This window comes from Panthera onca, chromosome X (assembly GCF_046562875.1).
Source record: "Panthera onca isolate mPanOnc1 chromosome X, mPanOnc1 haplotype 2, whole genome shotgun sequence".
Classification (NCBI taxonomy): domain Eukaryota; kingdom Metazoa; phylum Chordata; class Mammalia; order Carnivora; family Felidae; genus Panthera; species Panthera onca.
The window spans coordinates 97,521,968-97,536,411 of record NC_138357.1 but is presented as its reverse complement, the minus strand read 5'-3'; positions in this window follow the sequence as shown (position 1 = coordinate 97,536,411).

Here is a 14,444-nt window from a genome sequence, read left to right as displayed (position 1 = left end):
GCCATCCTGCTCACAGCCTGTCATGTATCGTGTAATATATATCACCAAACACTCTGAAAGCAGAGGTTCTAAATTTTCAGACATTGTAATTGCTTAAGATATATACCCTGACATAAATATGCATGATGGTTACACTCTAGAATATGAGGTAACTAACATGGAAACCAAGTCAATGACCCAAATCCAGCCCAGGTTGTTGTGACTGAAAGTCTTCATGGACTGTCTGGCAGCCTTGACAAACCGAGTTTCAGCCGAAAAGAGAAAGGATCACAAAGCAACCCCTGCCACAGTTGGCACCTTATTGACGTTTCTGCAGGCATGGCCAGGAAATCAATGGGCTGTGAACGCTGAATTATCCTCTTATGCCTGGAAGTGACCCCTGCAGGCCTGGCTGCAGGATGTTAGCGGACTGATTTGCAGGAACACACACCATTCCTGGCTGCTGCTCCTTCTGCTCTGGGAATGGAGGGGCTGCCTCGGGTTCAAGGTTGTGGACCTGACATTCGAAAGCAGCACTGTGTTCGCCACGGAGCCACCTAGTTAGCCAGATGTCTCTCCCTACATAGTTGTGCTACATTAAATGTGCCAAAGTTAAAGTACATTGAAAAAGATAAGCCAAGTCAACTTTAATGGGTAGAAACTCTGAACCTTTAGACAATATTTAATACGTACGGGTATGGTGCTCGTGGAAGAAAGAAGAGGAAATAAGTTTAGGATATAAAGTGGGGAAAGTAACTTTGAGCAGTGTAACCAGGGTTCAACAGAGCCTCACCCCTTCTCCAGGATCCGGTGACTATAGAGTCAGTGCCTCACAGAGCTGGGGCCCCTAATGTACCCTCTCCAGTTATACTGATCGGTTAGTACTTGTGCCGATATATTTGTGGTTTTATATTTCTATTTATTTTATATGTATAATATTTGTTGTTCGATAATTCTCATAACATCCTCAATCAGAGGCTCAGAAATACACTTGCACATCTGACACCGATGAGCCTGCATCCCTGTCTCCTAGGATATTTTCTTAACCGGTTCAGGTTAGTTTAGGCCGGTCTTGGAATCCATGACTATCTGAATGTCAGCAATCACTCTCTCTCGGAATTCCTAAGCCGCAGCATCCCTGAGAGGTGGCCACGGAGGGGTTGTCTGGGAGAGGCTCAGCCGGGCTTCTTAACCAGCGCCGCTGAAGAAGTCAGCCTCTGCCTGAAAGACTGTGCCAGGAGTTATGTGTCAGGAGTTACGAAGTAAGCAGGTTGCAGTAGAAACAGAGATACTTAAGACAGTCCTGAGCAGACATTGTCACACTTTTCAGAAGTGTGCTACCAGCACCCCTTTCTCCGGCTGACGTCTCCCTGAGGGATTCCCTCTGCTCCCTGAGGACCTCACCTCCCTGCACCTCACCCACAAGGCAGTTCTTGGATGGGCTCTTTGGTTTTATGACAGTTTACGATAATTCGGATCATTTGGAATTTCGTGTGTCGCAGCAACCCAGCTACTGGTTCCCCAGCCCTCCCCTCCTCCCTTGTTGCAACACAGTCCTCGGTAACTTGCACCTCATTTGATACCCCGAGGCTGTGATTTTCTTTTCCACAACATTAGCCTCAAGAACGGAAAACACACTCCCACAGTGACTTTTATAGCCCAAACCCACCTGCAGTAGGAAGACGAGGCAGAGAAATTTCCGAGTCTGGCTAGAGAAACTTGGCCACAGAGACATAGGTTGGCACAGTCCTTCATCTGCCCACTTTGGGCTGTCCTCACCCAGGTCCGCCAGCCCTTGGCCATCTCAGTGCCACACTAGTGAGAAGTGCCAGTGACCCATGCACTCGGACCCTCTGAAATACCAGCCACTAAGCTATGGGCTTCTGCTGATGTCCTTGCTGCCTGTAGAGGATGCTGCGGTGCCCCTTCCCTGTCCCCTGGTGCCTTAGCACAGGAGCACAAGCTCTGCGACTTCTACCTGCCTGAGGGCTTTGCTCGGCTGCCAGGGCCCACTCTGCCCAGTCAGGACAGCTGCGAGAGCCAGAGGCTTCATGTCCCGGACGCGGCCCTCCGTTGTCTCAGAAAACATAACTGAGGTGCATGCGCTGCACTGACTCTCTGGGCTCCCCAGTGGGACTGAGCTCTAGGAATCATCCACAGTGGTAACTTCTTGATACTGTACCTTGTATTGGCTGCCTTCCCTGCCCTGTCTCCCGACTCCTGGGTGGCCTGAGATCAATCCCACCCCAAATGTAACTACTTGCATTTCAGTGTGGTCTCAGGTCTGCTTCCAGCAAATCCAAAGTCAGCTACCACTTCAGCGCCCACATCCAGTATCAGATGATTGGCCCCACTAGTCATTATGACCAGCACCCACACTCTTGACATGGAGGAGGTTTCCTGGAATAAGACTAGAATCCTGTCTCTAGGTCTTTCTCACATGGGATGAAGTATGTGAAATGATGCTTTTCTAGAACTATTCCTGCTCTGTGGAGCCCAGCATTTATGTATTTTTCTAGGTCTGTCATGGAGAAACCACCTATTACACGTTTACCCTTTGCTGACAACACGGTGCAGGGACAAGTTCACTCAAAAATGGCAAACTGCAGGAGGTACGCCCTTTATTCTGTGTGCGACCACCTGCATGGCCCTAAGTCCGTGAGGGGGCCGCATTAACAACCCCATCAAAACCTAGGAGTGCTGGCTCCTAAGTGCTTCCCATCACAGACAGAAGGTCAGTCGCACTGCTCTGAGACTTTCTCGAATGGCTACTCTTTCCAGCCCACTGATGTCCACGTACAAATCCGTCATGAGCAGGCAGACTGTTTTGTCTCTTCACTGCTTTCCACTAATACACTTCAGGCCCGATGCACATGAGAAACTTAAACAAGAACCAGACCCGGAAGCACTACTGGATTAGAAAGAAGTTTATCTTTACACGTGTCTACGTGGCCTCGTGGTTTCCCTTTCACCCTCTAAGTGACTTCTGTTGCTTCTTCTCCAACTGTCTGCCCCTAGAATTCACTTTTATTTTATGTCTGATTACAGATACCACCAGTTCACACTACTGTGCAATTTGCAGAGGAATTTGGATAAGAAGAACCATCGAAGATTGGGAACCTACTGGGAAACCTAGAACTTCCCAGGTAAGTTTCGTTCATTTATATATTCAGCCTACAAACATTTGTTAAGTATTTCTATGTACCAGGCACTGTTAGAGGTATTGGTGATTCACAGTTTTAATACTCTTTGAAAAGTCTCTATTGCAGGTAAGGAGTTAGATGTTAATAAAGAACTCAATGCTTCTGTCATAACCATTGCTTTAAATTAGAGAAATAAAGTGAAAACATCAACAAAATGAAATACCTTTAATGTTTTATGAGACAAACACAATCACCATTTTCAAGTATATGTTATCAGCATACACTTTGGGGGAGTCATAATTAAACCAAATTGTTTTTATTAAAAAGAATTTTTAAAAACAAAATAGGTTAAAATTTGAATTATTAACATTTGTAGTGCTTTACAACCATATTTACAGCAACGATTCAGACTTACTTCCTCTGTTTAATTGATTTCTACATTCACCTTCAGGACTTAAACTATGCACTTCTACTTCAAAGGTTTTACTTTGATTAATTATTTGAATTTTGATGAATAGTTGCAGAGAGGGTGGTTTATTCAGAGTCCATTTATAATTGGAATTATTTCTGTGGCTTTCAGATATGACTTGATATAGAATTATTGAGTCAGACACAGCCTTTTCCCCTTAACATATTTCATGCTGTTCTTTTTGTATCCTGTTACTCTATGACACTCAGGAGAAGCCTGCTTTGGTACCCTTGTGGAAAATTATTTTTTTTCCTGAAAACCTGTTGTATTCTTTATCTTTAAAATTCAAAATGCCAGCCATTCACATTCAGATATTAGACAGTTTTTTGTTAATTTTGTTTGACCATGACAAGATGTGTTCATCTGAAGATCAACGTTTTTCTTCATCTCAAGAAAACTTTATTTTCTTATTTAAATATTGCTTCTCTTCCATTTGTTCAGGGATTTTCTTTCAAACATGCCAGTAATTTGCATATTGGATCTCCATTCTCTGTCTTTTATATCTGTTTTTCTTAGGCTGCTAGTGTGCATCTTGTAGGATAAAAGTGTTTATACTTTTATTTTTAAGTGATCGCTACACCCAACATGGGACTTGAACTCACAACTCACAATATCAAGAGTTGCATGCTCTACCGATTGATTGAGTCAGCCAGGTGCCCACAAAAGTGTTTATACTTTGAATAGTCACATTCATACTATAAAGATGGACATGGTACATAACTATGTGAAATTTTTTGCCTTCCTTCATGATTCCTTTGGGTTTTCTTCAGTGGATAAATGATTTTCTGTAGTACATTTTACGTGCTAGTAAATGCTGGAGTGCCAGCCGCAGTTAATGTGATCAGCAGCCATCTTTCCCTCCTTCTAATGCAGTATCCCAGCAAAATTTGTGCATGTCAGAAAAAAGGGGGCAAGTATTCTAGTCTTCTTGTTTCACAGAACTGTGGTGGTGCCAACCAAATTTCTTTTGATATTAGACTGTAAGTTGCCTCTGATGGCATTGACCACTCATAAAGCTGCTGGGGGGATTAAATGACTTAATAACAAGTAAAATGCCTACAACAGAGCCTGATGCCTGGTCAGCTCTCTGCATTCCTAGAACTGGGTTCCCCACCCTGCCCTGATGGCAAACCTCATGGGGAGCCCTTGATGACTGTGAAGCCAAGGAAATCAACAGTGTTTCACAGCGATCATGGCTATGGCCTGCAGAGTGAGTGCCAAACCAGCTGGACCTCATCCCCACTGAGTAATTTACTGGCTATATGTCCCTGAAGAAGTTAACTTATCTGGGCTTTTCATGGCGGGAGGCTGCAGAGGGATCTTCTCCACAGAGTTCTCATTCTCAAGTTCCTGTGGTTCTACACTTCCAGCCAGGAGGACTCCCTACCTGTCATTCTACTACCTTGACCCTGCCCAGGCAGATGAGCAGTGGCTGTCGCTGGCAGCACACACACAAAAGGCCCTGTTGAAGCCATGAACTCCTGGGCCGTAAACTGCATCAGTTGTGCTGTTGAGGTGCGCACGTGAGCACAGTAGTGGTGTGGGTCTTGTCAGGTTGCAGGTGTGCGGGGCATCCAGGTCTGGCTATCTGGCTGCCGCAGGAACACAGCAGTGGTATGCCGATCTCATCTAAGACCTTTCAGAATTTCTTTTTTTCTTTCTTTCTTTCTTTCTTTCTTTCTTTCTTTCTTTCTTTCTTTCTTCCTTCCTTCCTTCCTTTTTCTTTCTTTCTTTCTTTCTTTCTTTCTTTCTTTCTTTCTTTCTTTCTTTCTTTCTTTCTTTCTTTCTTTCTTTCTTGTTTATTTATTTTGAGGGCGGTGGGGAGAGAGAGAGAATCCCAGCACAGAGCTTGATGTGAGGCTCCAACTCATGAACCATGAGATCATGACCTGAGCCGAAGTTGGATGCTTAACCAACTGAGCCACTCAGGCTCCCCTTTCAGGATACTTTAGAAAAAATTAATAGATTTTATTTTTTTGAACAGTTTGAAGTTTACAGATAAATTGAACAGAATGTAGATTTCCCATATACTCCCCTTATACATTATGCATTTTCGCCTTATATTATTTACATCAGACATTAGTGTGGTATACTTGTTGAAGTTGATGAGCCAACACTGATACATTATTATTAGCTAAATCCATAATTTACATTAGGGTTCATTCTTTGTATTGTAAATTCTGTGGATTTTGACAAATGTATAGTGACACGTCTCTGCCATTATAGTATCTTACAAAATAGTTTCACCGCCCTAAAAATCCTCAGTGCTCTGCCTGTTTGCCCCTTCCCTGCCCCACTCCTGGCTGAACTTTTTACTGTCTCTATAGTTTTTCTGTGTTAAGTTTGTTTTAAATAATCTCTACACTCTATGTGAAGCTCAAACTCATGACCCCAAAATCAAGAGTTACATGCTCTTCTGACTGAGCCGGCCATGCACCCCTGTTTCCATAGTTTTGTCTTTTCCACAACATCATATATTTGGATTCATGCAGTATTGGAGCCTTTTCAGATTGTTTTTTCACTTGGTAATATGCATTTAAGCTTTCTCCATGTAATTATTTATTTATTTATTTATTTATTTATTTATTTATTTATTTATTTATAAAGTAGTCTCTACACTAATGTGGGCTCACACTCATGACCCTGAGAGCAAGAGTTAGATGCTCCACTGGCTGAGCCAGCCAGGTGCCCGTCCCCCATGTCTTTTCATGGCTTGATAGCTCATTTCTTTTTATCAATGAATAATATTACAATGTGTGCTTATACCACAGTTTGTTTATACACTTATTTATTGAGGGACATCTTGATTACTTCCAAGTCTTGGCAATTAAGAATAGAGCTTCTGCACATTCATGTGCAGGTTTTGCGTAGGTACACGTTTTCAAATCCTTTGAATGAATATGGAGTAGTATAACTGGTGAATCATATGACAGGGTAAGAGTATGTTTATTTTTGTAAGAAACCACCAAACTATCTTCCAGAGTAGTTATATTATTTTGCATTGCCACAGTAATGAATAAAAGTTTCTGTTGTTCCACATCTTCACCAGGATTTGGTGTTAGTATTTTGAATTTTAGCCATTCTGATGGGTATGTAGTGATAGTTCATTATGATTTTACCTGGCATTCCTTTAATAGCTAATGATGTTGAACATCATGTCATTGCTTTTTTGCCATCTGTGCAACTTCTGTGGTGAAATGTCTGTTCAGATCTTTTGCCCCTTTAAGTTTTTGTTTTCTTCTTGTTGAGTTTTAAGAATTCTTCGCATATTTTGGATGCAAGTTCTTTATCAGGTATGTATTTTGTAAATATTTTTCCCAATATGTGGCTTGTCTTTTCATTGTCTTAGCAGTGGCTTTTCTAAAATTTATTTTTATTTCTTATTAAAAAATATTATTGAAGTATAGTTGGCGTACAATTCCTGATTGCCATTTTTTTTCCTTTGAGCGTTTTAAATATGTCATCCCACTGCCCTCTGTCATTCATGATTTCTGGTGAGAAATTGTCTCTTAATCTTATTGAGGATCCCTTGTAAGTGATGTGTAACAACTTAATACATGCCAATTCCCAGAAGTAACTATATAACTTTCTAGAATGAAAGATCCTAGTAAGTGTCAAACACAGTGGATAGGGAAAAATAAAGGAAAACATCACCACTGCCACCATCCCGACAACAATAACAGTTGGAGGGAGTTTATGAAGTTAGTCTTAGGATCTGATTTTCAGTACAGACTCATCACACCACCTGATGCAACATTTGGTGAGAAGTACTTGGCAGCTCTGCCCTACCTTAGCCCCGTTTGCATGGACCCATTCAGTAGGGAAGGGGAATCAGTGAATAATAATTGGTGATATCATGAAGAATGACATTGGGGGGTGTCTGGGTGGCTCATTCGGTTAAGTGTCTGACTCCTTCTTTTGGCTCAGGTCATGATCTCACACTTCGTGAGTTCAAGCCAAGCATTGGGCTCAGTGCTGAAAGCGTGGAACCAGCTTGGGACTCTCTCTCTCTGCTCCTCCCCTACTCATTCTCTCTCCTTCTCTCTCTAAATAAATAAACTTAAAAAAAAAGAATGATATTGGTAAAGGAGATACTAGCAAAGAGATGTTTTTAAGCTGTAAGATGATTTTTTTCGTTCTGCATTTGCCTATTTCACTGCTCATGTGGTGAATCCAATTTTGGACTTTTGGTACCCTGTTAAGAGTACCTTCATGTATCCCAATAGCAAACTAACAGGTAGGTATAGGATCCACTGACAGGTTAGGAAGCACAAAGTAGGTTATCCCTACCATCTTCATTTCTACTGTTAGCACAGGACTCTTCTAGTATTCCAGACAGGGTGTCTGAATAATTTTGTTTAAATGACCTGGTCAAATGAGGACTGAAGGAAAAGCAAACTACATATTTACCAAAATTTTCAACCAATAAATAATTAGGCATGATGTTTGTATAGTCTGTGTTTCATGTTTGAATATTCCCCTGCGCCAGTATAGTTTCCAGTTTGAACATCCCATAACTCCCTATTTTCTGGGGCAAAGCAGACAGAAGGTAATAGATTAGTAATAGGCGTACTCTGTGGAACCTTACACTACTAAATGTGATATGTAGACAATGACACTTGTGAATTTATGTTTAAAATTAGGACAAGCTTCCAAAATTTTTGTGCTTTTATTTCTTAGTGCCATCCTATTAGTAGAGTACATCTGTAGGACAGTGATGCTTTCTCAGAACTCATTAGCCAAAGAAGAATGTGTTTCATTCATAGCCCTGGGGAATCTCGGTTGTGTTCTGTGACAACTAGTGATACACATTATGGTCCTGTCACCTTACATGCCAATTATAGAGTTCCTTAATCTTCACCTGGTAAGTTGCTGAAAAAAAGTGTTATTCGGGCACTTTGGCTGAGAACCGGAGACATTCTACCAGGCAGAAACATTGTGTTTGAAATAGTTTCCTTTGTTCAGAAAATTTAAATGCCAGTTCTAGAAACAAAATGAAGTAAATTCAAACCATGCTGCTCATGATGCAACTTGAGGTGTTTGAGGCAGTGGTCATGTGATTTAGTATTGTTTTATAATTCCATTCGATCCTGCAGTGCTGCAGCTATCAAAAACCACAGAATACTCTTTGTTTCCTCCATTTGTGATTATAGTGAGCTGACACCTGAGATATGGACCCAGGGTATTTAAACCATAATTTTATACAGAGTGACTCTCCTGCTCTGTTTTCTTCCTGCCTTCACAGCCTAACTGGTTTATATAATTTCCTTTGAATTATCTTACAAATCTCATGATGTATTTTGCTTATTATTAACTGAACCTAATTTGTATTATGTGCTTTGTAGGCCAGTGGTCCAGTGCAAACTGATATAAATGCCAGTAGATCATTCTACCTGTTATGGTGCGCATGTCTTGTGTGGACATGTGTAGAGTCCTTTACCACCAACACAAGTCATGTTCCCTGTCTACTAACACAGTCTGTTAACTTCTTTTCCCTGCTACCATTTCAGCATCAAGGGCAGGTAAATTCTGTATTCTAATTAAGTTAAAGACCCTTTCCCAACTTGATTCTCTAAATCGTCAAGTAAATAAAGTTGGGGCGCGAGATAGATATTATTGACCAAGTATCTGACTTGAAAGACAAGATAATTATATCGATCCCAAGAACATGAATAAGCAGTACTTATCTGGTGTGTGGCTGTAAGACAGAATGAATGTTAGGTGTCTGATGGTTTTAAAGGTTTCTGTTGAAACAATGGCATCAGAATTGAGGGGTGTCTGCTTACTATGCTATTCATTGATCTGCATAATGAATAACTGTCAAGTACAGGTAATTTAAATAGCTTTTGGGTAATTAAATAGAATATTTTGCCCAATCAGCTTTCTTGAGAGATAGTACAGTGCTCTGATTTGGTCTTGAAAGTATTCTTCTGGCTGTTTATGTTGATTAAATCATTCCCTATCGCTTTCTCTTGCCTAATCCTAGATTACACTTGAACCATTTCTTACCCCTTGGCCCTAACCGATCCACTGTTACATGTCAAATGTGAATGCTTTTACATGACTAGCATTTTGGATTGGACTTTGAGTGGATGGCTCTATCCTCTGCCCAAATAAGGGCTGCAAGGCAATGACAAGCAATTAGATTGTCTTTGAACACAGAAGTTCACAAGTTCTGAAATCAGAATGCAATCTTTGTGTAATACCTGGTAAATTCAGAGTTAGAAAGCCCAACTGCTTGACCTTAAAGTGCATTCTGTACCCTTGTCAGTCCAGGTAAATGGGAAGTCCCCGTTCCTAAAGCAAACCTGACAGTACCACCTCCTTTACCCTTTAAGTCACGCAAGCATTGAGCACTGCAGTGTGGTTCGAATTCTCTTCTACGTTAGTAGACAGCAGCAGCAGAGAGACATTTGACCTCCTTCCCTGGACCCCTGCAATCACAGTAGAGAATTTGCCTCTTATCCCCATATTTAAGTAGAAAACCCACAGACACTTGCGAACCAGGAGTAGAAAAATTCACTGAGTCGCTGAGGGGAGCCTTCCTTCTGCATTTATACCCGAGTCAGGACAGTGGAAGTGACTCAGGCAAACCACACACACTCATTTGGAATGTTCCCTGGATTTCGTAGTTATACTGCTTACTGTCAGTCCAGAGGTGGGGCTTAACGTAAACCCTATCAGTTTTAAGAACACGAACCTTTAACAATTATGAATCAAACTAAGTTTAAGTTAATGGCCCCAAAGAGAATGACAGGGAAAAGTGCATAAAAATGGATTTATGGCCTCAAGTTCTCATGGTGATAGTTCTTAAGGGATTTCTCTTCCATTCAGTTAGTAGCACTAATGCCCTGTCTTGTGCACAAGCCGGACACCATCATTGTCATTTCCCCAGTAGCTGACAAGTTCCCTTTAAACCATAATGCCTGCACTTGTGACATTTCCCAGTGATTTCTGATTAAAGCCGCCTGGCACCTGTGTGTGTGCTTTGAGGTTTGATTATCGGGTGGCTTTAGAACTGTGTAGCCATGTGCTCTCAGCCTGGTTGGTGGCCCACTTTTAATGCCAACCAAGGTCCTTGGCTGTCTGCAAACCGTGACTACAAAGAGGGAGGAGGTGGTCTGAGGAAGCTGAGAAGAGAGAGAAGTATCTTTCCAGACAAGAAAAGCTGGGAGCCTGCCTCCCCGAAGCCCTGTGGCGGTGAATGCTGGCTTTGAGCTTCCTGAAGCCAATGTACAGCATATAATCAAACGTGATTTCTCCTGATTACCTCAGAAGTAATTAGGGAGTACCTCCCCACCCAAGACCTCTGCCTAATTAGAAGTATCTGGTAAGAAGGTATTTGCATATCTTCAAGTCATACTATGTTATGAGGACGTTTGAGCTGATGAAAACTGACATTTACTGTACAATAAAAATGCATCCCATTGAAAGCAGGAGTCATGAGAAACTCACAGCTGAGGATTCAGGAGCCGGTTTTAATTGATGAAACACAGCGGCTCTGCCTCAGGAAGCAAATCAGAGCATGAAGTGGGAGGAAGGTAAATATGCAGAGGTCAGAATATGAAGCACAGAGCTGCAGATGCTGTGATCGGCGGAGGTCCCCTGACTTCGGGTTCTGGCTTTTCTCTTCTCTCTTCCCTTGGGATGTAGAAATCAGAACTTAGGGGAAATGCTTCTGTCTCCCACCGTCTCACTCTGTTTTATCTTTGCTGTGCCATTTCTGCTTATTAGAGAATTACCACCAACTGCTTATGGTGATAGTGATTTTTGGATGACAGAGGCCAAGAGGGGGAAGCAGTTTTACAGTTCTCAGGAGCATACCATCATTTCATGTGACTGTATTTGCCTTCCAATAATTATAAAGAGTAGTCATTAAAACTATAGCAATAACTACTGCTTATTATATGCTAAGCATTGTCACATGATTTCATTCATTTAATCATTACAAAAATCCTCTGAAGTGGGTACTCTTATTGTCCCCATATTAATGGTTAGGAATCTGGACCTGTGTGGTGGAATAATTTATTTAGGCTCACTCAGTTTGAATTCAGAATTTGAAAATAACCAATCTAACTCCAGGGTCTGAGCTCATAGCAGTGCACTTCTGTTGCTAGTTGTTATTTCTCCAGTATGTTTACATGTGAGCATGCATATGAACACACACAAATGCATTTTAACGTTTTTTAATTTTTTTATTTTTATTTTTGAGATAGAGACAGAGCATGAATGGGGGAGGGGCAGAGAGACACAAATGCATTTTAAATCAATATCATTATCTGTGTTTCTTTGGTGGTATTGGCTTTAAAGTGTCATTAGTCAATTGGGAATGCAAGCTGGTGCAGCCACTCTGGAAAACAGTATGGAGGTTCCTCCAAAAACTAAACATACAACTACCCTACGACCCAGCAATTGCACTACTAGGCATTTATCCATGGGATACAGGTGTGCTGTTTCGAAGGGACACATGCACCCCCATGTTTATAGCAGCACTATCCACAGTAGCCAAAGTATGGAAAGAGCCCAAATGTCCACTGATGGATGAATGGATAAAGAAGATGTGATATATATATATATATATATATATATATATATATATATATATATACACAATGGAGTATTACTTGGCAATCGAAAAGAATGAAATCATGCCATTTGCAACTACGTGGATGGAACTGGAGGGTATTATGCTAAGTGAAATTAGAGAAAGACAAAAATTATATGACTTCACTCATATGAAGACTTTAAGAGACAAAACAGATGAACACAAGGGAAGGGAAACAAAAATAATATAAAAACAGAGAGGGGGACAAAACAGGAGACACTCATAAATCTGGAGAACAAACTGAGGGTTATGGGAGGGGTTGGGGTAGGTGGGATGGGCTAAATGGGTAAGGGACATTAAGGAATCTACTCCTGAAATCACTGTTGCAGTATTTGCTAACTAATTTGGATGTAAATTTAAAAAAAAAAAAATAAAGCAAGTTAATAAATAAATAAATAAAATAAAGTGTCAGTAGTAAATATACAAAAGTAACTATAAATTGTTCAGGGATAAAGATGTCTATAGTAAGTTCATTTAAATCAAACCACACAAAGAACATTTTCCTACTCTGTTCTCTATTTTTATTGGTCATGTTTAAACTGTTTTTAAGTCTTCCCATTTATTTTTTTAGTATTTTTTTAAAGTTTTTTTTAAGTGTTTATTTTTGAGGAAGAGAGAGAAAGAGAGAGAGAGAGAGAGAGAGAGAGGCAGGGAGGGAGGGAAAGAGGGGCAGAGAGAGAAGGAGACATAGAATCCGAAGCAGGCTTCAGGCTCCGAGCTGTCAGCACACAGCCTGACGTGGAGCTCCAACCCACAAACTGCGAGATCATGACTTGAGCCAAAATCAGATGCTTAACCGACTGAGCCACCCAGACGCCCCATTTTTTTTGGGTATTTTTTAATGTTAATTTATTTATTTTGAGAGCACAAACAGAGGAAAGGCAGAGAGAGGGATAGAGAGAGAATCCCAAGCAGGCTCCACGCTGTCAGCCAGGAGCCGGACGTGGGGCTCTCAAACCCATGAATCGTGAGATTATGACCTGAGCCAAAATCACAAGCCGAACGCTTAACCGAGTGGGCAACCCAGACATCTCTCAAGTGTTCCCGTTTAGACCTCCTCTTGCATCTTTTTCTCTCACATTTTCCTTTTCTGTTGTCAACTTTCTTCCTTGCTTCTAACCGTCTGCACCTTACAGTAGTGTCCAGAACACGTGTGTGCCAGATGTGCTTGCCTCAGTGCTGACTGGAGGTGTACAGCCTGTCTGGACTGGGGAGGTCAGTCGGCTGGTAAGCACCTGCCATTTGTTGCTTCCTCTGCGTCTTCAGATGCATGTGCCAGCAGTTGCTCATCTTCCTCTCTTATATTTGTACAAGCTAATTTGTATCACAGCTTTTCCTAACTCTCTCTTCTGTGTCATAGTTAACTAATAAAGGGATTTTGTAAGAATCTTTCCCGGGTGTGATAAATTTTTTTGGAGGGGGGCAGGGATAGGCATTCTTAGATTAAGAAGACTGGTAAAAGGAAGGTAATAAACCATGGACAAACACACTAATACCTAGTGACCTACATGAGGTAAGCTTTTGGTAGTTTTAAAAATATTCCATCCAAGGGCACCTGGGTGGCTCAGTCGGTTAAGCATCCGACTCTTGATTTCGGTGCAGGTCATTATCTCATGGTTTATGGGATCAAGCCCCACGTTGGGCTCTGTGCTCACAGTGTGGAGCCTTCTTGGGATTCTCTCTCTTTCCCTCTCTCTCTGCCCCTCTCCCCCGCTCATTCTCTCTCTCTCAAAATAAATAAACTTAAAAAAATAAAAATAAATAAAAATATTCAGTCCAATCTCAATGACAAATGTCCATTTTCTTACTAATCTTAACCATGGATATGTGAATAAAAAACTTCATTGTTTCTGAAAATGCATATTTTTTAAGATCAGTTTTAGATTCTAGCAAAATTGAGCACAAGGTAGAGAGTTTCCCCATATCCCTAGACCCCCACCTCTGCATAGCCTCCCCATTATTCACATACCCCAGCAGGGTGGTACATTTGTTGCAACCGAGGAACCTACATTGACATATCACCCACATAACACAGTTTACATTAAGGTTCATTCTTGGTGTACATTCTGTAGCTTTGGACAAAAGTATAATGAGATGAATCCACCATCATAGTACCTTACAGAGTTGTTTCACTGCCCTAAAAATTCTCAGTTCTCTGTCTATTCAGTATTTCTTCCCTCCTGAATCCTGGCAACCAGTGATCTTTTTACTTGTCTCCATAGTTGTGCCTTTTTCAGAATGTCATATA